Source organism: Triturus cristatus, chromosome 2_1 (genome assembly GCF_964204655.1).
Source record: "Triturus cristatus chromosome 2_1, aTriCri1.1, whole genome shotgun sequence".
NCBI lineage: Eukaryota > Metazoa > Chordata > Amphibia > Caudata > Salamandridae > Triturus > Triturus cristatus.
In genome coordinates, this window is record NC_140581.1 from 1032534122 (window position 1) to 1032559653 (window position 25532).

Consider the following 25532-nt stretch of genomic DNA (forward strand, 5'->3'; position numbering starts at 1 on the left):
ACATCACTTGTTTTCTGCCCTACTTTGCTTCAGATTGCTATTATTGGTAGTCAGCTTCACCAATTTACAGGAAAACAGCAGGTCCAGCAGTGCAAATATTCTGATCGTTGCTACAGGCAGACTGAAGAGGCCTTTCCCTCACATGCTTCTTCCCATCGCAATCAAGTCACCCTCAATCTGTGTTTGGCCTGTATGTGTGTGACTGCACCAGAGCGCAAGATGGCAGCAATTTCCTATATACGGCTGTACCCGCCTGAAAATAAAAGCAGAAGCATTTGGCTTTATCACTGCTAGGTTAGCTGACAACTGAACATACTGTGCTGTTCTGACCTTTACAACCTCAATTAAGTCCAAGGATGATTCGGATCCAGTTCTACAAAAAATAAAATGAAGCCCTCAAAAATATACATACTCGGAAGTGGAGGACACAAACAACTAAAGTTACCTCCGAAGGCAGTGCCTTTCCATGTGGGTCCAGTGACAAGTCGGAAGGGCCTGGTAGAAATCTCATTTCCGGATGCAGCTACTCCTACCACCACGCTGGTACCCCATCCTTTGTGGCAGGCCTCCAGAGCAGCTCGCTTTTGCATACAAACAAATAAAATACATTAACTGATCTTACGTTGATGCTGCAGTATACACATTTTATTGCAGTTTATTTAATTAAACTATATTGGTTTGTAAAGTGTCAATATGGCACAGGTGCATTTCGTAAGGGGCCGGCTCAAGGATCATGGCTTAGGAGGGATGGACCTGGAGCAAAAATTAGGGTTGACAGTGGAAATCTTGGATGGAAAAAGAGGGGACTGAGAAGCTTGCCGGTGAGAAAGGAAAAGTTGTTCGACATGAAGGAAGGTGTTCATGAGTGGGCTCCCCCGGGCCACCTCCTGTTACATTGTGCAGCAATAACGTCTATCATTTAACCTTGAGAAGCTCAATTCCAGAGGGACTAATCTTTGCATATGAGAACCACATAAAAGGCATACTTATTCCAAGACTTTGAGACAAGTTTAAAATCTTGTAAAATCAAAGTGTCAAAACAACGAAATGCATAACATTTTCCGCTTGAATCTGGAAGTTTAAAAAAATATATAGGAGAAGGTAAAACGCTGAAAAAAAATACCTGCTGAATTAGCAAATCAAGTTGATCGCAGAAAATTAGATTACAAGAACACAAGTCGTTCAAATGTATTTTTCAGCTCTTCCGGAGTTTGCCTTGCAGTAGCCTTTTCATAGGACGTGGGAATCTGATTAAGCTTATGCAGTAGGGACGGACTGAATTTTTTTTTTTCCATTTAACAGAGTATCGAAAAAACGTGCAACTGCATAAACAAGTGATGCGGTCATCCTTGCTGCTCAATACCGCAGGGAAAAACAGGGCAGACAGAACAAAAGAAGGCAGGTGCAAAGAATGAGTGAGGATAGCGGGAGGGATGGTGTTGGTAAGGATATGTGTAACTAACAAGGAAGAGGGATTTCCAACACAGGACTGCACTGCTCTAGGTCTTCTATTGGCCAGCCGTGGACACAAAATAGCCATATAAATTTCGGGCAATGCAAGTGTATGGACAGGAAATCTATTTTTCTCCAGATTGATGGGGTCGGATGCAGGAGGGGAGGGTGGGGGCTAGGAATTCAAATATAGAAAAAATAAACAGAGGAAAAAAGTTGTTCACTTAGACACACAACATACCACGACATGACAAACGGTAATCAAAAAGAAAAAAGGCAAGTGATGCATATCGTCTTTAACAATATGCTGAAGTATCCTGCACTGCCTTTGCAGTATGAGGCGAGAAGGGGGGGGGGGGAGCTGTAACACAATTACACATACCATGACAACCACGTTGCCGATGCACTCAAAGGAATAGTCCACTCCCCCATCTGTTAGGTCAATGAGCACCTCCTGGATGGGTTGATGCACTCAGTCGCTCCAAATTCTTTTGCTTTTTCAAATTTGTCTTTATGTCAACACCGATGAACCGAGCAGCACCGGCTACTTTACAGCTCATGATCACTGCAAGGCCGACCCCTCCCAATCCAAAGACAGCACAGTTTGAACTTGTCTCTACCTGTAAGCATGAAGGAAATGAAAAAAAAAAAATGTGAAAGTGAGGCAAGTGTGGGGGCACAACGATGACAAATTAAGAAAAATTGAAGTCAATGTACAAAATGAACGATTTCTTTCAACTAGTGTGCATCTTGCTAAATGCCTTCAAACAACCTCCTGTCCCGGCAACTCCAAATAAACATAAGCAGAATATTGCAGTTTGAGGAAGAGGATGGGATGTACGTTTGTTTTGTGCGGGAAATATCTTTCAAAGCTCAGATTTTATTTTGATCTTTTGGGCCAGTCTCTGGTTGGCCGTGGAGGACGCTGTTCACTCTGATAACCGGGTGCATAAAGTTTGGCGGTCTGGAGAATTATTCTTTAAAACAAAGGCCCAATATATCGCTCTATATCCATTTTTGCTTTCATGTGTTCTTGTGCTATATTAACGCCATGCTCCCCACCACCTTCCTCCAAAAAGATTTTACAATCCAAACTGTGTTCAGGATTTTTGTCAGTACTTTAGGTACAGAATGACAGACAAGACACTACTTTTTAGGTCGAGCCTAGAGCAGCGCATGTACTGCTTGCTCGACTTTTAGTAAGGGGTAAAAAAAAAGTGCTACCAGATGCTGCCATGGCCGGCCTAGAGCTTGAGTGCATGTGCGCGGGCACGTACTTTGCGTGCCTCTACGCGCTTCAATTCCCCCCCCTTGCATGCCTCTCTCTGTGCTTCAATTCCCTCCCCCACCACAGATCGAGTCACTCTGCTGGCCTCCACTCACCCGCCTCTCTATCCTGTAGCAGGCCGCGCGATCACTTTCATCAGTTTCACTTTTGCAGCCAATGCTCGTTTTCCGCGCGGCCAATGCTGGTTTCATTTATACCCTTTGAGTGGGTCAGTGGCGAAGGTGCTTGAACCCTGGTTAACTTTGGGGACGCGACTATTAGTCATTCTAGGCAGAACGTTCCTTCTCACACAGCTGCTGCTTGCAAAACCTTATTCATAGCGGAAATAGAATGGCAGTGTGGTAGTTGATAGTTCTTAAATAGGCTCAATTGTGATCTTCAGACTTTGCTGACCTCTGACGAACTTTACCTATCCTGCCTACACCGGATTTCATAGCCCTTTGCCTGCTTGTGCTGTACTCTTTAGTAGAGCTGAAGTGGATTTTTAAACATCCTCAAGCCCCTTTTTTCCACTTTCGCTTTCCGATTCTTAGAGAATCAAAATATATTGCCTTACAGTGAAATTGAACTGATTACCACGTTATGCTGTGCATTTCTTACTTTAAGCGGCGCAGTGATTGTTAAGGGCTAACATTTTCTGTCTTGTACGGCATCAGAAAGACGCATTTTAAACTTGTATGCTTTATGCTGTTATCAGTTTATTACTCTACAAGAAGTGATAGAAACTTTATGACTGAGGGGCTGCTGTCTTAAAATGTTATCTAAATTTGTTCAATTCTATGGAATGTGATGCTGATTTTATTCGCACGTGGCACTTTAAAGACTGGATTGTCTAAATAAAGTATTTCTGATTTATAGCACCACTATACTATCAGGGGTGAATGCTACCATCTTATCTACAAGAAATAAATTACAATCCGAACTCAGATTAAACAACCAAAGGAGAAAAAGCAGCTTGAGGTGGCCCGTCTATTGATAATTTATTCATAAAAAACAAAACAAAATAAGTGGAAGCTCCTTTTCACTACAGCATGTAAGCTTTGGAATGTACCTGCATAGTGAACATGGACCACCGAGAGAAAAACAAGAGAAATAAAGATCTGACTTTTCCCAAAATAAGGACCCATGTGACCATCTGACACAATCCTCAGTGGTTTGTACAAGCGTCTTGCAAACCTACCCTCAAATTAATCCACTTACAACCCACATCTGAGAGAGGTGCTTTGATGAGAAGAAATTCTTAAAAACAACTGAACCTGCCCAATAAACCTCCTGAAACCGGGACCAAATACATTCAGTAACAACGTTTCCTGAAGGAATAGTTCCATCAACAGACAAAACACACCAACATATACTTTGACAGTGTGCTCAATATGTGATTTTATACAACAGCATGCACAAAGCAATAATATTTATTGGCTTATATTGAATCAGCAACGGCAAATCATACAGATACATTTTATCTGGTTGATACGGTCAACAAATCAGATATATTTCAGACATTATCAGTGCTCAGAAAAGTGCTCACTGTGTGCAAAAAACAACAAGAATTGGCATAGGCAATAGGTCTCGCCTTTGGGATCTTACAAGTGTGTAGTTATCCAGCACAATATCCTTGGTGCAACAACATAAACTGTTGCATGGCTAAAAACACTTATAAGGTCCCAAAGGCGAGATCTATTGGCTATGCCAATGCTTGTTTTGAGGTCTGCAAACTATGCATGCCAAGCCATGGTCTAATCGTCTTAGTTGCTACCACATTTTTAAAGTTTTCATCTGGAACCATGGCCTGCTGCTGCTGCTTCCTCTTCCAGTAAAACCTTTGACAAGCCTAGTAAATAAAGCTGCGACTGTCAGTTTATCAACAGGTCAAAAGATGTACCGTCACTCCCGCCTCAAAAATATTGACAGCATCAATTACAAGTAGATATAAACCATGCTATCAAATTTATGGCACCCCCGTTAAAAGGGAATGCTCCTACATCCACCCAAACAATGAACTGCACGGCCCCAGCGCAGGCGATGGCCATGGGTAACTACACCCCATTCACACAGGATGTAGTTCAAGCATGAAGACACCCGGCAGACGAGGCTGTGCAAAAATCAGGGCTGCTGCATGTATAATGGAGCTGTAACACTGTGTAGAATGGAGAGCCAGGTTAATTAGGAAGGAACCTCTACATGTTTAGGTCATGCTGAATCAGACAGGCCATTTTCTTACCCCACCAAACCTTTATATTTCCTTTTGAAAATGTCTGCTTGATGCCGGTTTGCTCACCCACATTTTTACAGCAGTTTTGTAAAAGTGCTTGTTCTGGTCAGCAATTTTCAAAGACCAAAGAATGCCAGGACTACAATATAAAAAATAATCTACCCTCCCTTGGGATATGGCTGCCTCTCTTTGTTGCCGCTGATTTTATGCTGCTGAGAAGTCATGAGATAGACTGCTCTGAACTTATGCAAACGAACAGTGCTGTTCAGACCAAGAATCGGCCAAACAATGCAGAGACTGGACTGCAAAGGTAGATCTGTTGAAGGTATCCCCCCAGCCTTCCTGATGTGTATTCACCACAGGGGGCTAACATGGCAAAGACCCTGATGAAGCAGGCTCCAATCACTGATCGATAACTATCCCAATGGGAGGATCAGTGTACCTACAATGAGAAATACAGTATAAAAATAAGCTGCACGCCACAACAGATATTCCAGTTCATGTGATATTACAAGCAATTAAAAAAATATTCCTGCCAATTGTAAAAATATTACTTTTTGACTAAACACTTTAGGATTATACTACTGTAGAATTTAAAGGACTGCTCAAAATTCAGCACTGTTCAGATGTGTCCAACTGAAAAAAGTGTTCATTTAGAGGGTAAATTGCGGTAATAGAATACCCTTGTGAAGGCACAGGAGACCTGGAAGTTCTGGAACTGAAGTAAGCAGCATACCTGGTAGCCAAGAAACTACAGAGTGTGCCGGCAACTGCCAGTTGCCGCACCCTGCTCCGCATGCTATGTTCAGGCAGAGTAGATGTACACTTAGAACAACAATCTCTGGTCCAGTTATTCACAATATTTTGCAGCAACAGGCGCTAGGCAATCTGCATTGACGCTGAAGCCACTATTTTTGTCAACTTTCAACGCAACCCACGCGCTACAGAAATTAAAAGTGCTAGCGGGGGGGGGGGGGGGGGGGGGGGGGGGGGAGTTGACTTGCTTACACCCATTAAGACTCATGACAAAAAAGACAAACCGGACGTGAACATACTGATGTATTCAGCTGAAGAGACCTATAGTGGATTTGTATAACAGTTTGTGATTCAAGGACCACACCATGCACACGAGATCTGATAAACCTGACCTGGTGATGGAGGCAGAACTGTATCAAGCCCCATTTGTTAAGCAGCTCAAATGATTAGGCCTCAGTCATACTTAGATTTTTCCTAAATAATCCAATCACAATCTTTATTCTACACGAATTGCGGGAGGGGCTAGGGCATTCAGAGTCCTCCCTCAGTAGCAAATGCTGGAAATTGACTCATGCTGTCCAATTTAGAATTCAAGAAGAATGCTTAAATGATAAGATCAGTGGCAGTAGCGCTCAAATTTGTAGATTTTCGACCCCTTCACTCTGATGCTTACATTTTTACGATATTTTCTGAATGTTTTATAAATGATTATGCTTATCAGCGGTGCTAACCGTAACATTTGTGTACTTTGTTAATGGGGTGCCCGCCACAAGGTGAAAGCTTTCCCCCCCTTTTTTGCTATGGGAGCCTGTGCCTGCGTCCAGTATACAGGCTCCCATAGAGTTCAATGGGAGCTCGAGCGAACCAAGTCCGTAAGCATAAGAATGCATTGCATCACTCGTTCAGACTCCAGTTGCACGAATCGCTAGTAAAGCCCTACGGATCAGAGTAGTACGGAGGGCTTTACTAGCGAGATCCGAATCATGCCCCAAGTATTGACATTTGTACTTGAATCATAGGTACTTCCAGTACACATTCCTTTCACTATACACATTTGCAGACAGGCCTGCTCTCTCCTTGAGCACAGGAAAGTAAAACACCATACACAGCATAATGCCAACTTTTAGAAAAAAACAGGAATTTATTTTACTTGCATTGATTTGGAGGCAATTTTAGGGATGGGACAGCAAAAATAAAGCTGTATGTGGTTTAAAAAAATCATGAGTCACCCTGCTGAGACAGGCGTGTTGGCACTTATGACATGGATAGAAATGGAAGTGCATGCCAATATTCAAGAGCAGAAACACATTGGCAATGGGGCCTACATGCATAGGGGTGCTATCTAGCACTGTGGCCTACATGCATAGGGGTGCTATCTAGCACTGTAAGTGGGATAAACAAAGTTTGAGAGGGTACTCTAAAAAAGGCAGGGGCAAAGAAGTGTAATTAGGAATATTTTAGAGACTTAGTAATACCAAACATCCCAGTTATTTTCAGGGTGAAAAATGCAAGTACTCCAGAGGCCGGCCTTACACATACCCCTTCCAAAATGGGTCAAGGGAGCCAAGGGTTGAAAAATTTGGAAACCACTGCCATAAACCATCTTGCACTGGAAGATCCTTTGTCCCTCATTCTGCAGGCCTTAGAATGTCCTGATGGCAGATTGTCCTGCCATCAGGACAGAAGTATTCTTTCCCCAGCAAAGTTCCAATGGCTGCCTTTCAGGCTCTGAATTTGTTCACCTGAACACTCTAGTCCACCACTCACTGGTAAAAGACGATGCTTTTAAAATAGCAGGTTAGAGTATGTTGTCCATGAGGAAGATCCAAAATGAAAACAGCCACATGCTCATGCACACAGACTCTTCCGTGATTTTCTCACGAATGTGGAATTTTATAAAGTATCTACTGTTCAAGGTATGGGTGATCTATCTACTTATTCTGGATTTGTGTGTGTATATAATATAAATGTGTGTGTATATATTGTGTGTGTTACCCTGTAAACATCGGTTTGTGGCATGTGGTGCTGTACAATCACATGCTCTGCAAACACCTGCAATCTAATATTGGGTCCGGAGTTGTGCAAGTTGTTTTTCTTCAAAGAAGACTTTTGAGTCACAAGGTCGAGTGACTCCTCTCGGGGATATTGCACTTGGACATTAACTCCATTGTTAGATTGTTTTCTCTCTGCCGTCTGGGTTGGACGGGTGTGCCTTTGCTCCGGGATTCAACTTCATTCAGTTTGTTCAGTTCGATCTTTTGGTTTCTTGCTGTCTTAGACTGTATTGTTTATCGTTTGTGCTATCACTGCGTTCTTTAGACGCTTCAAATATGTTCGTTCAATCGCCCTTCGGGGCACCGCCTGTTCGGGCCTACCTTCAGCATCATAACCGCTCCATCCGAAAAGGTGTTACGGGTGAGATGGAAGGCATGCCTTTTAGATTCTGTCCACGTTGCCATGGACACGACTAACCCCTCATGTACAAACTGCGCCTTTCACCTGACCACACAGAAGCAGACAGTGATGCGTGTAAGTAATTTAGGTACAAAGGGCTCGTCGACTGGAAATGTCTCGCAAGACCCCAGAAGCTCCCAAATGATTTGGCGAAGAACACACCCAAGAGGAGCCGGCCCTCTAGGAAGATGAGGCTCTCTCGATCGACGAAAACCCTTGCGTGAAGGTAGATCTGGAGATGCAGGAACTCCCAGCTGTGGAGCGTGTGCAGTACTGTGACCTTAGTCCCTACTCCTCCAACCAAGCCGACCAAAACATTTTTCGGCACTTCCAATATTGACTAGATGACTAACTCGAAGTCGGCTGGTGCTGCATTTCTAGTGGAAAATCTGGTGAGACATTTGGAGAGATGAGCAACTTTTTACATTAGATTTGCATGAGCAAGTCTCCCAAGGATCCTGGACTTGTGCCCACTCTAGATGCTAATTTGTATTACCTTTTATTCAGACAATTTGCAAAGGTATCTGTATCTAGATTCCTTCAACAGTGCCTAGGACTTCCAGGTTGAACTACCAATCATATTGCTAGTTGAGAAACCTACTTAGGTTGTTGTTCGGAGATTTAGAACTCCTGTACAGAGACTGAGACCTTCACACCATACACGCAGCTGTGCTATCCTACACTTTTGTTCAACTTGTCAAACTATGGTATTTGTCAAAGAATGGTATCAACATTTAGCAGCTTACTGCAGGCATTCAACTTGGTTTTAAATTAATCCCTCCGCAAAGAACAAGGATGTGAAGGACTGGGGATGCCCCTAAAGTGAACACACAGGAATACTAGATAGTGACTTCATAAGGCCAAGGGAACAACGACTGCTCGTAGCAGCTGAGATTCCGGGAAGGGGCACAGACCCTTTTTTGTTTATATATGGCAGGTGAGTGGACAGGCTCTCCCAGAGTAAATTTCATTCACCCCCTACCCCTCGCCAAACTAAAGTCCTTCACTTTCAAGTAAATGTAGTGAGTCTAGCCCAGAGTTTTGTCTGCGTTTTAAATGGCTAAATGTACACATGCATGTGGATGGTGTCTTCCCTGAAGAAATGCAGACAATAGGGCAAGATGAAGGGTTATCTCCATTTGACTTTTGTGGACATGGCACCCTTCATCAACCATGCCTTTTGCCTAATGGCAAGTAGCCTGTCTGGAAAGGTTTATTGAAATACCATTGAGGCTGGAATTCCCATCGAGGCTGTCTGAATAAATAACTGTTCAAATGAGTCCTGCTGCTTGGCAGCTCTGCCTACACAACAGGTCCTCCATGCCAAGGATGTTGGGTCTGTCACCTTTTGACCAGTTTGGGCCTTCCCCACCCTTGCCTGTGGAAGTAACAGGGAAAACAGAGCCCAGCTGTGGTAGTCCTATCAATTGTAGGCACAGCATTCCTTTCAATGGATCAATACTATTGCTCCCTGACAGGATTATGAAGAAGCCCTTTCTAGGCAGTAACCCTTTCAACATGAACAGTGCATGCCTTCAACTGGCACAGGTTATTTCTTAGCGGTTCTGGGATATTTCAGCTATGAGATCTAATAGATCTACTTTCTTTTTTTAAAGAAATTGTATTTTTATTGTAATTTTACAAAAAAGAACACCACATTATAGACCGAGGTAGATCGCGATCACAATTATGCCTAAATTATCATGACCGGTGCATAACGACAGTACCAAAGTTTGTGGCCGGCTGTCTAATCTCTCGACTCTTCCCTTCATATTCCACTTGACCAGTGTAGCAGCAGTAGTAACGAAATTGATCCCAAGGAATTCACGAACCGTAAAGAGTCGGAAACCGCATACAATAACATTCCTCACCCTTAATGACTAGAGTTCCAATCCTATATACTCCCATCCTCAGGCACTCAACTGTGCTCATGATTCCCGTCTTGTCCTCTCGCCACCTCATGGCAGTGCACTGAAGTATATCCTCCATCGCTCTTTCATGGATTCTGATTTCTCGCATCTTAACTCCGTCCACTAATGACCACTTCCATCAGGTCGCATTCCCAAGTTTCTCATTTGGTTGCCAGTGATCTGTGTCAGTCTAGGCACTACCTGCGCCAGTACATATTATGCTCAGCGTAGTTCAAGGCCATGTGTGCGAATGTGGCCTCCCTCGTCCTCATCCAAGACACGCCAGGGCCCTAAGAGGATAGATTTTGTGCAGCTTAAGGAGGGGGTCATATATGTCTAGAGGAGAAATTTAAAATGTGCTACTTGGAAACATTCATCACCTCCGTCACCAGCGTGCAGGTCACCTCCATTTCACATCTGTCAACTGCTCCCCTAATTCAGTCTCATAATTATTGCGCTTTGGTGGAGGCCTTCACCCGATCCTTCAGAGCCCTGTACATAATTGTTACGAGCCTACGACACACATTCCCATCTCCAATAGCATGCTCATGGCAGCCGTGGCCGCAGGAGCACAAGGGAACTCTCCATATTCCTCCGGCTGCTTTTGCCAATTCGGCCTATTCAAATAATTGACAGGGCCTCACTCTACATTTTTCCTGTACGTCCATGAAGGAATTAAACTGATCAATGAGTTGTAGATCACCCAGTGTGCGAAAGCCACTGTCCTTCCATTAAGCTACTGTCATTTCTCTGCTCAGTTTTAGAAGGGGCTACAATTCGTTCATGTCAAGAGATCTACAGTCGCCGCCACTTCCCATGCCAGTGACGTCTGGCGCAGCACGTGCAGGATTGACTTGGGTAATTCCCGCCTTTCAGTGTTCCTAGCAGTGCTTTACCCACATCCTCCCACTTAACAGACGCTTTTACCATTTACCATTCTCATCGCACCACCGTACAGCATGCTGGAGCAGCGCAAGCGCAGGCAGGCAGCAAAGCTTATTGCCTGAAATTATTTTTGACCATTGTTACTATTTATTACAAATCTCCTTTTACACACCTCAGTTCAGCATCCAGAAGAATGTAAATAACTATCTAAGAGTTCAAGTATACAGCCATATATCTTTTTTACATTTTTATGAAAAGCAGACCTGAACGACTACCCAATCGCCCAAAAAAACATGTTCTAAATATTCACTGGCAAAAACTATCATTCTGGCAAATACTGGTTCCCCAATCAGTTCGAATGAGTTTATACCCTGAAGAGGGTCATTAAAGACACGTGCCCAGATATGGAGTATGGCACACAGGTTACGCCATTTCAAACGTGATGGATAAACCACCCACCTTAGTACATGTGGCATAGAATATAGTGCAGTTGTAATAAGGTGGGCCGAGTATCTGTCATGTTTGTGATTGAGTAACCCGTCTGACAATCTTTAGATTATATTAACCCCAAAAGACTAGGTTTTCATCATGTTCTTCGAAACGTTTAAGGAGTGATTTTATTAGAGTTGAAAACAGAGGATTCCGTAGGACAGGCACTTTCCTGTTGCCTACCTCTGAAATGTCAAGACCATGTTACTTTTGTGACTCAAATACAGGTAACAAATGGGTGCAAAAACTCACCCCCACAACTACCTCTCGAAGTATGAAAGAGGTTGTACATCGCCCTGCTTTTCTAAACCCAACAGTCCACTGTCAATGTGTGAATAAGTAATGAAACTCCATATAGTTAGCTACATCCATATTCTGGCACGATTCAAAATAGTTTGTGCAGCCAAGTGGAACATTAGCGTGCAAATCAGAAGTGTCAGTGCAAACATTTTGATTCACAGAACCACAATTTGAACCTTTACACCTGTAGATGAAACTTAGCAGTTCTGGTCAGGCAGGCTGTCTGCAGTACTAGGTTTGAGGTAGGAACCCGGGTGCGCTGGGTGGCCAGGTTGAATACTGTGAAACCTGTATTTTTGGGAGGCTTTTAAAACATTTTGCTGGTTGCTTCCCACAGTAGTTCCAGAATAGGAAGGAGCGAGGACCATGTCTAAACTTCTTACAGGCTTCCAGAGGTTTTTGCCATAGATAAAAGCCCATCACTGTATAGAAAATATAGCACACCAAACTACGTTTTTGGTTACATGCAGAAATCCACAGCACACTATTTTGACAGTGTAGAGCAACCCACAGGAGCAAGCAGAGTGGCAGAGGAGCCAGCATGGAGTTGTACAATGCTGGTAGCTTTCCAAGTGTACTAGGTGTTTTCTGGCATGCTCAAAAACATGAGCTGTAAGCCAATCATCGGTTTACTTATATGGTGGGAACATTTAGAATTTTCTTTCACTCCTTACAAACGGGACCCGTAAACAACCACTCAAAGTTTAGCCCTACTACTCATGTAAAACTTATCCAGATGCATAAGTGAGTACATTGATCACCTTCACTATCAACTACCAGGTTACAAGTTAAAAACGCTTCAATCACATTTACACTGGCATTCAATGATAATAGCCTTTTAGTTTTCATCCCGCAAATTTTTTAACCAGTCTAGGGCCCCTGACCCTGAAGAAAGCAAAAGGGTGAAAATAAGCAATGACTGATCTAACCCTCTTTTTGATGTAAAACTACACGGTTTTGAATGGACCATCCACGGCTAGGGCATCTTCTAAATGCCAACCTGTGCAAGAACGAATTATCATAATGTAGGAAAACATAATGAAAAAAGACTTCACCTTGGCTGTATTGTCAACAGCACCGTAGCCCGTGGAAATGCCACAGCCAAGCAGGCAAACTTTGTCAAAGCGAGCATAGTCGTCAATCTTTGCAACAGAAATGTCTGCCACCAGGGTGTACTCTGAGAAGGTGCTGGTTCCCATGAAGTGGTAAAGCTGTTTGCCTTTGCAAGTGAAGCGGCTGGTGTTATCTGGCATCATTCCTCTCCCTTGAGGCACCCTGTTATAGATATAAAGAACACTGAGATCATACTGGTTTCATGGCAGGGTCGCGGGTATTATTGTGGACCATCAAGAGGAGATTTAATTGCCTCTCTTGCTTTTACGCAGAAGCAAAGACATGCCTGGTTTACTGTAATGCATCATTCAATAAGTTAGGTTTATGGATAAAAGCAAGTACACAAAAACTGATCTGCGTTTAACTTCTGCACACAGCCAAAATAGAAACTTGAATTACAGTTATAGAATATGCTTAATACAGTGGCACCTATTGTAGGTTCTTTTTGCTTTCTACCAAAATAGGCAACATGTAAGAAACTGAATTGCAGCTTTAAAATGTATAGAAACTATAAAAATTACTTGCCTCTATAATAAATTATGTCCTCCATCTTTCAGCTGTGTACGAAATCTGTATTTTCTGTGTGGTCATCCCAGATTTTTCAGCTTTTGCAGGACGTTATTTTTGTTGGCTTTAGAACTCTGTACACCTTACCCCTATCAACCAGTACTAAAGAGCATGTGCTCCCCCTTTAAATATGGTAAAATTGGCTTACCCCTTTTTTAACCATGTTTAACTGGTTTAAAAGTCCCTAGTGTATGGAGTACCGAGTGTACAGAGGGCCTGGAACTTTAAGGCCACTTGTGACCTGCAGCACATTCTGTGCCGCCACATCAGTGACAGTGCAATCATGGCTCAGGTCTACCACGGTCTTCTGACTTTTGCAGTGTAAATCCTGTAATGTACCCTGTCAAAATATTTTTGACAGGTAAAAAAAGTCCTTTAAAATATTAGAGTCACCCCTATGTAAGCCTTGCTGTCTACAAGGGAGGATGCATAGTATTAAAAAGTAAGACATGTATAGTTATTACCACATCCACACAGTGACTAGGCCAAAAAGCTATTTTCACTGTGGTAGGCTTAGCTGTCCTATTGAGAAAGTCAAAGTACATATTAAAATACTAACACTGTATCTTGCGCTTGGGACAAACTAGAAAAATATTTAAATAACTTTTTAATAGTTATAAAAGAATTAGATTCAAAGCTGAAGTCGGATTTTGAAAAAATATTAAGGAAAAGTAATTTTACAAAAGTTTCCTTTTTCCTGCCTGAAGTTCCTGGAGACTGACTTGCATTGGCTTTCCAGCTTCACCCTGGCAGTGATCAGCATTGAATAGGTGTGAAATGCCTCGCAGGAGTAGACAATAGGCAGGCCTGAATGGGCAGAGAAGACTTTCACATATACTTAATGTACTGTTCCAATTGTTTTTATGACTGGCTTTGTACCCTGTTATTTAAGTTTTCACTTTTCCTCTTTGTAAATATTTTCAGTTTTGGGATGTTTTATTGGAATCTTACCCTTTTTTATAATATTATGGATCTTAAAGAACATATGATGAGTTTTGTATTATTGGACCGAAATTCCTCAGTTTCTTAAAATTGTTTTGCACAATGAAACTGCACGTTTTACTGCATTACCATTTCAAATGTTTATAATGTACCCTTTATGGTTTTATTTAACCGAAATAAAAGAAATAGGATGACTCCTCTGAGTTCAGCAGAACTGAATATGCTACTTACCAGTATGCATCTGTTCTTGGCATGTAGGGCTGCTGACATTCATATCTGTGCATAGATCGCCGCCTAGTGTTGAGTCCGGATGATTGCACATTGTTGTCCTGGACGAGTCTTCGAAGTATCACAAGATAGGTGACTCCTCCCCTGGACCACAGTGAGCATGGGCATCCTCTCCATCCTCAGATTGTTTTTCGCCATTGTGGCAGTGATGGAGTAGATACAGTAAGTGATGACCATGCTATACAGTAATTCTGAGTGCTGCAGCCGCTACAGGCGCCAGGGAGGAGGGTGGGCGATATGAAGGTCAGCAGCCCTACATGCCAAGAACAGATGCATACTGGTAAGTAGCATATTCAGTTCGAGGCATGTGGGCTGCTGAATTCATATCTGTGCATAGAATATATAGCAGTACCTCCATTAGCGGCGGCTACCCGTGCCAGCTGCAGCAGTCTGAAAAAGAGTTTTGAGAACAGCCTGTCCTACAGCTGCCTGCTGTTTTGAGTGTACATCTACACAGTAGTGTTTGGTAAATGTATGTATAGTGGACCATGTGGCTGCTCTACATATTTCCTGTAAAGGGATGTTTCCTAGGAAAGCCATGGACGCCCCTAACTTTCGTGTTGAGTGGGCTCGTGGGGGAATCGTTAATGTGCGTTTAGCTTTTTGATAGCAAATTTGAATACATTTAATGATCCATCTGGCTATACCTGCTTTGGAAATGGCGTTGCCCTTGTGTTGTGGAGAAAAGGCAACGAAAAGTTGTTTTGTTTTCCTAAAGTCCTTAGTTCTGTCTATATAGTACATGAAGGCCCTCTTTACATCTAGTGTATGGAGCATTCTCTCTGCGACATTTTGTGGATTTTGAAAGAAAACAGGCAGTTCAATAGTTTGATTCATGTGGAACTGCGATATCACTTTGGGCATGAATTTGGGGTTGGTACGTAGTACAACCCTGTTTGCGTGAACCTGTATGAATGGCTCTTGAATGGTTAGTGCCTGGAGTTCACTAACTCTTCTTAACGAAGCGATTGCCACTAGGAAAGCTACTTTCCAGGTGAGGAATTGAATCTCGCATGAATGGAGAGGTTCAAAGGGTGGACCCATTCATCTGGTGAGGACCAAATTGAGGTTCCACACTGGTGCCGGTGGGTGTCTTGGGGGGATTACTCGTTTGAGTCCCTCCAAGAAGGCTTTGATGGCAGGCACTCTGAATAAAGAGAGGTGCTGCCTGTTTTGGAGATATGCTGCTATCGCGGTTAAATGGATACGTATTGAGTTGTATGCGAGATTGCATCGGTATAGGTGTAGGAGGTAACAGATGATGTTTTGAATGGATGCGTCCAGCGGGGTAATGTCATTGTTGGTGCAGTAAATGACAAACCTCTTCCATTTAGCCGCATAGCAAGCTCTGGTAGTGGGTCTCCTGGCCTCCTTGATGATCTCCATACAGTCAGGTGGCAGGTTTAGGTAGCCAAACTAAGACCTCAGGAGCCAGATTGCCAGGTTCAGCTGTTGCGGATCTGGGTGCTGAATTTCGCCATGGTTCTGCGTCAAAAGTGCGGGTTTGATCCGCAGCCTTTGATGCGGCACCACGGAAAGTTCTAGAAAGGTGGTGTACCATGGTTGGCGCGCCCATGTGGGAGCAACTAGGATGAGTGTCCGTGACTGTTGTCGCAGTTTGCGTGCCACCAGCGGTATCAATGGCGCTGGGGGAAAAGTGTACGCAAATCTGCCGGACCAGTTCATCCATATCGCATTGCCCTGTGACTGTGGATGTGGGAACCTGGCGGCAAAGCTTTGGCATTTTGCGTTTTCGTTTGTGGCGAATATGTCTATCTCTGGATGACCCCACTGCTGGAAGTACGGTTGGAGAACTGACGGATGTAGCTCCCACTCGTGCATCTGGTGGCTGTGTCTGCTGAGCAGATCCGCCATCTGGTTGTCCTTGCCGGGGAGGTGTTCCGCCATGAGGAATATGTTCCTCTGAATGGCCCACTTCCACTTCCACATGCTCTGAGCCAGATGAGACAACTGTGGAGAGTGCGTTCCTCCCTGCTTCTGTATGTAGTACATGGCAGTCATGTTGTCCGTCCGGATCAACACGACTTTGTTGCACAAGTGTACTTTGAATGCCTTCATGGCTAGGAAGATCGCCATCAGTTCCAGAACGTTGATGTGCATCTTCTTTTGTTGCGTTGTCCATAGTCCCTGCACTGTGTAAGTGAGTACATGAGCTCCCCAACCTTGGAGACAGGCGTCCGCTGTCAGTATTATGTGTGGAACAGGCTCTTGGAACGATCGGCCCTTGCAAAGGTTTTGTGGATTCCACCAATGCAGAGAGTTGTATGCCCGACCGCTCACCAACACTAGGTCTTTTAATTGCCCGTGAGCTTGATTCCATGGACGTGCCAAGCACTCCTGAAGCGGGCGCATATGTAGTCTCGCGTGCGGGACCATGAAAATGCAGGAGGTCATCACGCCTATCAACTGCATGAACACTCACGCAGGAAGGCAGTGTTGAGGTTTGAACTTTTAGATCAGCAGTTGCATGCTGTTGATCCTCACTAAATTTGGCTGAGCTGTGGCTGCCAGAGTGTTTATGGTCGCGCCCAGGTACTGTCATACGTGTGCGGGATGGAGATGTGATTTTGGGTAATTTAGTGAGAATCCCAGACTGTGAAGAAGGTGAATGGTGAGGGACATGTGGCTGGCACATTGCTGGGCTGACTTTGCCTGAACAAGCCAGTCGTCCAGGTAAGGGAAGACGTGAATGTGTTGCCTCCGTAGATGTGCAGCCACTGTTGCTAGGCACTTGGTAAAGACCCTGGGTGCTGTTGTTACTCCGAAGGGGAGAGCTTTGAATTGATAGGGATGTCCCTGAATAGTGAACCTGAGAAATTTCCTGTGTGATGGGTGTATGGGTATGTGGAAATACGCATCTTTTAGGTCTAGTGTGGCTAGGAAGTCTCCTTGACTGAGTAGCGGGAGAACCTGCTGTAGGGTGAGCATATGGAAATGCTCTGAGAGAATGTATTGGTTGAGGGGTCTCAGGTCTAGTATAGGTCTGAGCGACCCGTCCTTTTTTGGGATTAGGAAGTATAGAGAGTACACCCCTGTCCCCTGCTGGTTGACGGGCACGACCTCTATTGCACCTTTTTGCAGCATATTTAGCACTTCCTGCTGCAATAATGCCAAGTGCTCTACGGACATAGGACGGTGCTTTGGCGGTATGTTGGGTGGAGTGGACGTTAATTCGAGACAGTAACCGTGCTGGATAATGTCCCTGACCCACCTGTCTGTGGTGATGGTTTTCCACGCTGACAGGAACCGTTGGAGTCTCCCCCCGACAGGTGTTATGTGGTCGGGGGGGCAGGGAGAGGGCTTCACTGTTTGTTTTTGGGGGGAGGACCTGGTGTTGCCGTAACCACGTCCTCTGCCCTTGGTGCTGGAGCCACGATAGCCACCTCTGTTGGTTTTATCATAGGTACTTTGTGTGCCCCCTTTAGTGTACTGCTGCTGTGACCCCTGACCTCTAGCTGCTCCTCTATTCCCGGGGCGACGAAAGGAGCCACTACGAAACTGCTGCGTCTGCAGAGCCCCCATTGATTTCGCAGTGTCAGTGTCTTTTTTAATTTTCGAGGGTAGTGTCAACTTCAGGGCCAAATAAATAGTCTGGGTTGACCGGTTGATTTAAGATATTGTTCTGGATCTCCGGCTTGAAGCCTGAGATTCTCAACCATGCATGCCTTCTCAATATGACGCTTGTGTTGATTGCCCTCGCCGCTGTGTCGGCTGCATCCAGTGCGCACTTGATGGATGCATTGGTAAGGAGTTGTCCCTCTCTGATGAGGAGCTCCGCTGACTCTTTATATTCATCTGGCAAGTGTTGGAGTAGTGCCTCTAGTGTGTCGTAGTGGGACCTATCATAACGGGCCAGGAGTGCCTGTGTGTTGGCAATGCGCCAGATGTTTGCTGCTTGCGCTGCAATCCGTTTGCCTGATGTCTCCAGCACTTTGGACTCCTTGTCTGGGGGAGGAGCATCACCTGTTTGTGAGTGGGCTCTTTTGCGAGCATTAGCAACCACCATGGAGTCCAAAGGTAACTGGCCCCTAATGTACATAGGGTCTCCGGGTGCAGGCTTGTATTTTTTTTTCAATCCTGGGGTTTAGCACCCGTGCCATGGTTGTTTCCTTAAAAATGTCTTTTGCAGGTTTGAGAACTCCTTTTAACATGGGCAGAGTCTTGACAGTTCTTTCGGAAGAGGCGAAAGTGTCCATCAAGAAGTCTTCTTCGACAGTGTCAGAATGGGGTTCTACTCCATGATTGGCAGCAGCCCGTTCTATGAGGGCATTAAAGGCAGCAGTGTCCTCTGTGGGAGATGTCTATGTTATAAAGCTGCGTGTCATGGGTATCTGGTGCGGTACCCTGGTCTGTGGGGTCATCCCATGCCTGATCTGGGTCTTGCATTTGATCATCAGGATGGATATCCCCAAGGTAGGTGGTATCATCCCCTACATAGTCCTCTACTGCGTCTGCCTCTGAAGGCGTAGGAGAAAAGGACGGTGGATCCTGATGGAAGGGTTGAAAGTGTTCATGAAGCACTGGCTCTGACCCTGCTGGCAATTTGTGTTTGAGAGGAATTTTGTAGGAGTCCAATCCCCTCTCTGGCGTGATTTTCCGCTTGCGGAGCATCAACCTACCAGTGTTGGCGTCGATAAATTGTGACTGTGAAGGCTCGAAATCTGTTTGTCCTGTGGATGGGGACTGTGTCTGGCGGACACGTGTCAGAATCTCGAATAGTTTCGACGCCGTGGGCGGCGGCAACCCAAACGTGATGTTGGCCGGCGCCAAGAGTGCTTTTGAAGCCTTGTGCGTGTCGGGACCCGACGTGGAGTGGAGGGCTGCCCGCTCTCTGATGCGTTGCAACGATGCCGAGACCTGTTGCACGGTAAACGCAGATGGCTCTTTGGAACCGGTCGGCACCTTGGAGGTAGGCGTCGAAGCGGCACCCGACTTCTTTGCAGTCATGGGGTCATCGATCCGAAGGGAGGTATCGACGCTCGTTGGAGTCGATGACTTGGCAGGCGCCGCCGTTTTAGACGTCGACGCAGACGGGGTGGCCACCTTGACTTTGGTGTTTGGGGCCGATGTCTTCGGTGCCAGAGGCCGAGGCGCCTTGTGGGGACCGAGGGCCTTTTTCTTCGGCTCGGCACCCGTATCCGCTGCGGTGAGCTCGGCACCGAAATCCCTTTTTGCGCGGTCGGAGCCTATGACCTTTGCCGGCGTTGAAGGAGTCGAGGGCTTCGAGGCCTTCGTGCCGATCACGACCAGTTTCACTTTTGGTTTCGATGGAACTGGTGCGATGGATGGTTTCGGTTTCGTTGAAGGGAATCCAGTCGCTTAGATAATAATGGCTCTTGCGAAATGTTCGAGGCCGGGCCTGAAGGCGGGGCCGAAGAACCGTGAGATTGATCTTGGGTAAGACCCGAAGGCGATCCCTCGACCTGAGCCTTATGACGACGTATTTTTTCGGCCTCCGTATCGACGGGTTGGCCTAGCTCCTCGCTGGAGCTATCTTCCTCTGCCCCAAAGGCCTCATCGTAGTCTCCTACCTCTTCGACGACGACTTCTCTCTGAAAGATCACCTCATCGTCGTCTTCCGATCGGGAGTCGTGTTCGGAAGCGGGGCTGGAGTCTACGTCCTCCACGCTCTCGGCGTCCTCGTCTTCGGTGCTAAAGATGTTGGCCGGGGCAGGCGCAGATTGCTGCGCCTCCAATCGCGCTGCCCGTCGATTCCGGAGAGTCTTCGAGCGGAATCGGGCACAGGCCATACATTGACTCATCGTGATCCGGTGAGAGACATTTGTTGCATACCGGGTGGACGTCGATGTGAGGGTATTTCGCGTGGCATAAAGGACATCTTTTGAATGGAGTCCTCTATTCCATTGTCGATCGAAGTTCGATGTTCGGACCAAGCGGATCCGAAAAGCTAGAAGAAGGTGCTAAAGCACTAAAGAAACTAGTCGATACCGAACGGGAACAGTACCGACGATAACTAAAGGCCTTTTGGCCTTAAACTGAATTTCTCACTTGAGCTAAGATAAGCACATCCGAACCCAATGGCGGAAAAAAAACAATCTAAGGATGGAGAGGATGCCCATGCGCACTGTGGTCCAGGGGAGGAGTCACCTATCTTGTGATACTTCGAAGACTCTTCCAGGACAACAATGTGCAATCATCCGGACCCAACACTAGGCGGCGATCTATGCACAGATATGAATTCAGCAGCCCACATGCCTCGAACATGCACGGTGGGAGCTGTGGGCCTCCTTTTGACAGCACATGTCTATTGAGCCACATATACCAATTGGAGCACACTTGAAAGGGAGAGAACATGATGCCATGACAATCCTTGTATATCACCTGTTTGGTGGATGAATAACCCTGCCTTTGACCTACCAGCCTGTGCTGTTGTGGGTATAGAGCATGCCTAAAACGGGATTTTAGAGTGAGGTATATGATAACACTGCGATTAACACAGTATACTTGCCCCTCCCACACTCACCCAGACCAAGTTTAGAGTACCCAAATATTTTTACCATCTTGTAAATGCAGACATGTGACATTTGAGTAGGTGCAATAAAGCAAACTGGAACTCCTGCAAAATATAGGTCAGGCCTGGGAACTTTAACAGCATTGGTAAGGGATGGATCAGGTGTCACCCCCACTCACTGGCTAGTGCTAGGAATATATGGGGCACCTCCAGGCACCCACTTCAGTCCACCTTTTGGACCCGTGGAAGATGATCCGAGGACTGTACCTGCTCCCCCTTATACCCAGGACAAAGAAATTGACTTAAGAGGCCAGTTTTCTGGCCTCCTGTGTGACTGGAGGAAAACAACAAGAAGCCTTTTCCTGAAGTACCCAGCAGCCCAGTGGCTACAGGACCTGAAATTGACCCAGCTGTTGACTTCTGTCCGACACCCTGTGAGCGCCTAAGTGCCTACCCTGAGGGCCTGGAGCCATACAAATTTAAAAGAATCATATTTCCTGTGTCCCTTATTGGATTGTCTTTTTGGGGGTCAATATTATAAAGGTTACTCTTTTTCTTATGTGGATTGTGTATCGTTTTGCATTTGACTTTAATACTGTTTCGGTACTGCATATATACTTCGAAATTACCTAAGGTTAAGCCTGTCTGGGGTTGAGATCAGATTAATTTAGTGACTGAGGTTTCGCATTGATAAGGGTTGGGACAGTTCCTAGAGGTGGGTAGTTATTCACCCCAATTCATAATCCAATTTCTTAAAAACGTCTTGTATGATTATGTGGATTGACTTCCTATTTGGCAAAAGGTAATTGTGTCCCCTATACTCTTCCATCTAAACGCTAATGGATCATTGTAGGTTGAAGTTTCAAAGGAGGGAATAGAACTGAGCAAACATGCCTTTAGTCTATGGTTTAATCTCTGGGTCCTACCGGGAAGATCACCGAGGCAGCACTTCACTGTTGCAGTTGGCAATTGTCCAATAAAAATGTGATCAGGCATAGACCCCTCCATTATTTTAAATGCAGAGTGTGCGCTATAAAATGACATCAAGAAGATGGAATCAATAGTATACTGGTAAAATGTACACATTGGTTAGCACAACGGGGAAAAACACCTTTTCCAAGGGGGGGGGGGGGGGGGCATGGGTTGTAGTAGAGTAGGATCTGCACTTCTGTTGCCCCCACTTTTTTTCTGATGTTTACACTGGTTTCTGGCTATAGTCTGGCTGGGACACTGCTAATCAGGGACCCTGCTAATCAGGGCCCCAGCCTCTCTGTTCGCTCTAACAACTTGGAGTGCATATTAGATGCACTAGTGATTGGATACTGTGGTACCTTATGAGCCCCTAGTATATGGTACCTTAGGTACCTAGGGCATTGGTACTTCACAGGCCTACCAGGGGCTGAAGCATGTATTATGCCACCCTTGGGAAGCAGACTCAATCTGACACCACAGGCCTGCTACTGCAGCCTGGGCAAGGTAGTGTTAGCACTCCTCACTGAGGTATAGGTTCCTATATCTCACCATACACACACATAAACCTATCAGTCACCCCTAAGGCAGGCCCTATCAATCTTGAGGGCAGGGTGCTTGGTTTCCATGTGAGGGGGTGCCTCTGCCTGAGCAAGGCCCCTCTGCAGCTCTCAGAGCCCATTCTCTGTAGCTGTTTGTGGATGCGGTTAAACCATATACTATTAAGTGCATTATAACCCAACGGCAAATGCTAACTTTGGAATGACTGCATCAAAATATGTCGTGTTTGGTGTCAAACGCTTTGGAATCATACCCCCACACCAGTAACTGGTGTGGGAGTATAATCCCATCCTTCTAGAGGGATAGACATGTACCCACTGTGGAAACACGGTAGAATCCTGAAGAGCCCTGGCATCACAAAATGAATGCCACCAGCACAGACACTGGGCTGCCCTCCTGCTGCTGACCGAAACTCGCAGTGGAGGAGGCCCGACAATAGGCATCCTGTCACAGGGAGGTGTAACCACCTTCCAGACAGGATTTAGTGTATTGGGGCTGGGTGGGTGCACTCCTAGAGTGCTTTGAAGTCCTGCACTGGGGGAGCAGTAGGCTCCTCTGTGCATATGCCAGCTCAAACAGGTTCAGGGGCTACCAGCCCCTGCTCTGGCACAAAACTGGACAAAGGGAAGTGGGTGTAGCCACCCACTCCCCTGACCCTCCCATAGGCGGGGTCATAAAGCTAGTCCCTCCCTTCCTTGTAGTATAACTTAGGGAACCCTTGCCATTGCAAACAAGATAACCCTGGACGACGCTCTGAAGAAGAATCCTGGACCTTTGACGTTCCACTACCTCTGGAAGACTGAATAATCTCCCTTGGAGTCAAGGAGTGACTCCCCTGCTTGGCAGGCACCAAAACTTTGAATCAACGGTTGCAAACTTTCCCGCTGGAGTCCGAAGTACCTGCAGCCCCGGAAGTGGATTTCCAGACTTCTCCAAGGCCATCGTGAGTCCCCAGCGACGCGGAGGCAAGTGGACCCCACGAGTGACGAGGAACTGCAATGCCTGGGTACCGGGCACTATTTGAGTGCAACCCCTTCACGACGTTCTACGAACTTGTGCATTGGACCACGTGTGGTCCAAGCCTCCAGCAGGATTTCCTCCGAAGATCAGAGGCCTAACTCGTCCCGAGTGACCGTGGGCTCCTGGTGAGTGAATCCTCCCGAGGCGCCTTCGCGATCCTTTGCCGGCTGGCTTGTGGGTCCCCAGAAGACTTTTACACAGAACCAAAGGGCTCACCTGGTTGCTCCAGGCCTGCACTGACTTACCCTCGCTGGGTGAGTCCCTCAGACCTTGCTGGTCTGCACCGCTGACTTTTTACACTTTCCAGGAGACTTGCTGTTGCCAAGGTTTGTTGGCTCCAATCTGGTCGCCGACAACACAGTAAGCTGCAGACTTGGTGTGACATGCCGAATCCAGCTCCTGGTCGTCGTTGACGCCTCCTGGACCAAGTGGCTGAACAGTCAAGACACCCGTGGTCACCTGAAATCACCAGACGACTGTGGGCATCCATCTTCCTTGCCCCGGGTCACTGCCAAGTGACTTTGAACACTGTCCCCTCTGCTTTCAGGTCTTCTTTCTTCTGAATCCAGCCTTGGATTCCACCGGACACTTCTCCTGTCTTCACAAGCAGCAAGTCTTCTTTGGCTCCCATTGAAAACGACGCCGCGACCCGACACCAACAGACACCTATGCACCCGCTTCCCTGGGTGAGGTGACTCCAGCACTACGGTGCTGCTGTGTGTGTTGGCTCTAGAACTACTTACCCTGTAAGTGACTTGCTTGTAGACTCTTCCGAAGTATCCTAAAACTTTAACATTCCAACCGCGACTTGCTCCATTGAAGTCTATTGGGATCCGTGGCTGTGTTCTCACACAGCATGTATCGCCCGTGGGTCCTTTACTTACCTGCCTTGGGTGGATCAGTGAGGCCCCAGCGCTTCTGAAGGCCCGAGGCCTTGTCCACTCGCAAGTCGATATTCTTAAGTCTTTTTTAGTATATGGTCTGGTACGCCCCAGCCATATTTGTTCTCAACTTGTTGTGAAATGTTGATTTGTGCATATGTCCTTGACTTTTCTCATAAAGAGATTAGTAGAGTGTGTTATATATATATATATATATATATATATATACATACACACACACACACATATATACATACACCTGTTTGGTGTCCTTTCATTTAGTGATTCAAGAGATTAGAAGGTAAAACAAGCTGCTTTACATTCCTCTAAAGACTTAGCCTGAAGGCTGCTCTCCACAGCTACCACTAGGATAGCTTTCTTTAAAAGGTGGTCTTAAACCTACTACCATATGAATCGAATTGTACTGGTGCAAGGTGGCCACTTTAACTAGTGACCAGCATATACCAGGCCAACTTCCCACAGGGATCATCACAATCATAAGTAGCAAAATGCATCTGAAACAGATGTTAAGTTAACTAGTTGCGCTTAATGCTGTAACAACTTTCCAGAGATGGTAAGCAAGAGAGAATCAGCCATCTTCTCCCTCTGTATGAAATGTCTAACAGCCTCACTAGAGCTGGGAAGAGCTGCACAATTTCATAATGGCTATTGTGTACATGATCAAGATATAGGTACACGGTTTGCATAGTAGTGATGAAGGTCCACTTGACAAAATGGGCTGGGTGAGATGAAACCTCGATAATTCGGAAAACAGTCTAGAAAGAAAACTATCCAGCATGCTCAAATAGGACAAAACAGGCTTCAGTCTGGGTGAAAATATAGAGTTTAACATTCTTCAAACTAGATAAGGAACAATTACATGGAGCTTGTAACTGGTGAGGATGTACTTTGCAAAGAAAGTTTATGGACAGCATTGCAAATTTGGAATCCC

The 25532-nt window shown here is 45.6% G+C and overlaps 1 pseudogene; it reads right to left on the bottom strand.

Annotated features, from left to right (window-relative positions):
• Positions 1 to 233: 233 nt before the first annotated feature.
• LOC146866276 (alcohol dehydrogenase class-3-like) overlaps positions 234 to 25532 on the bottom strand; it is a 177471-nt pseudogene continuing 152172 nt past the window's right edge.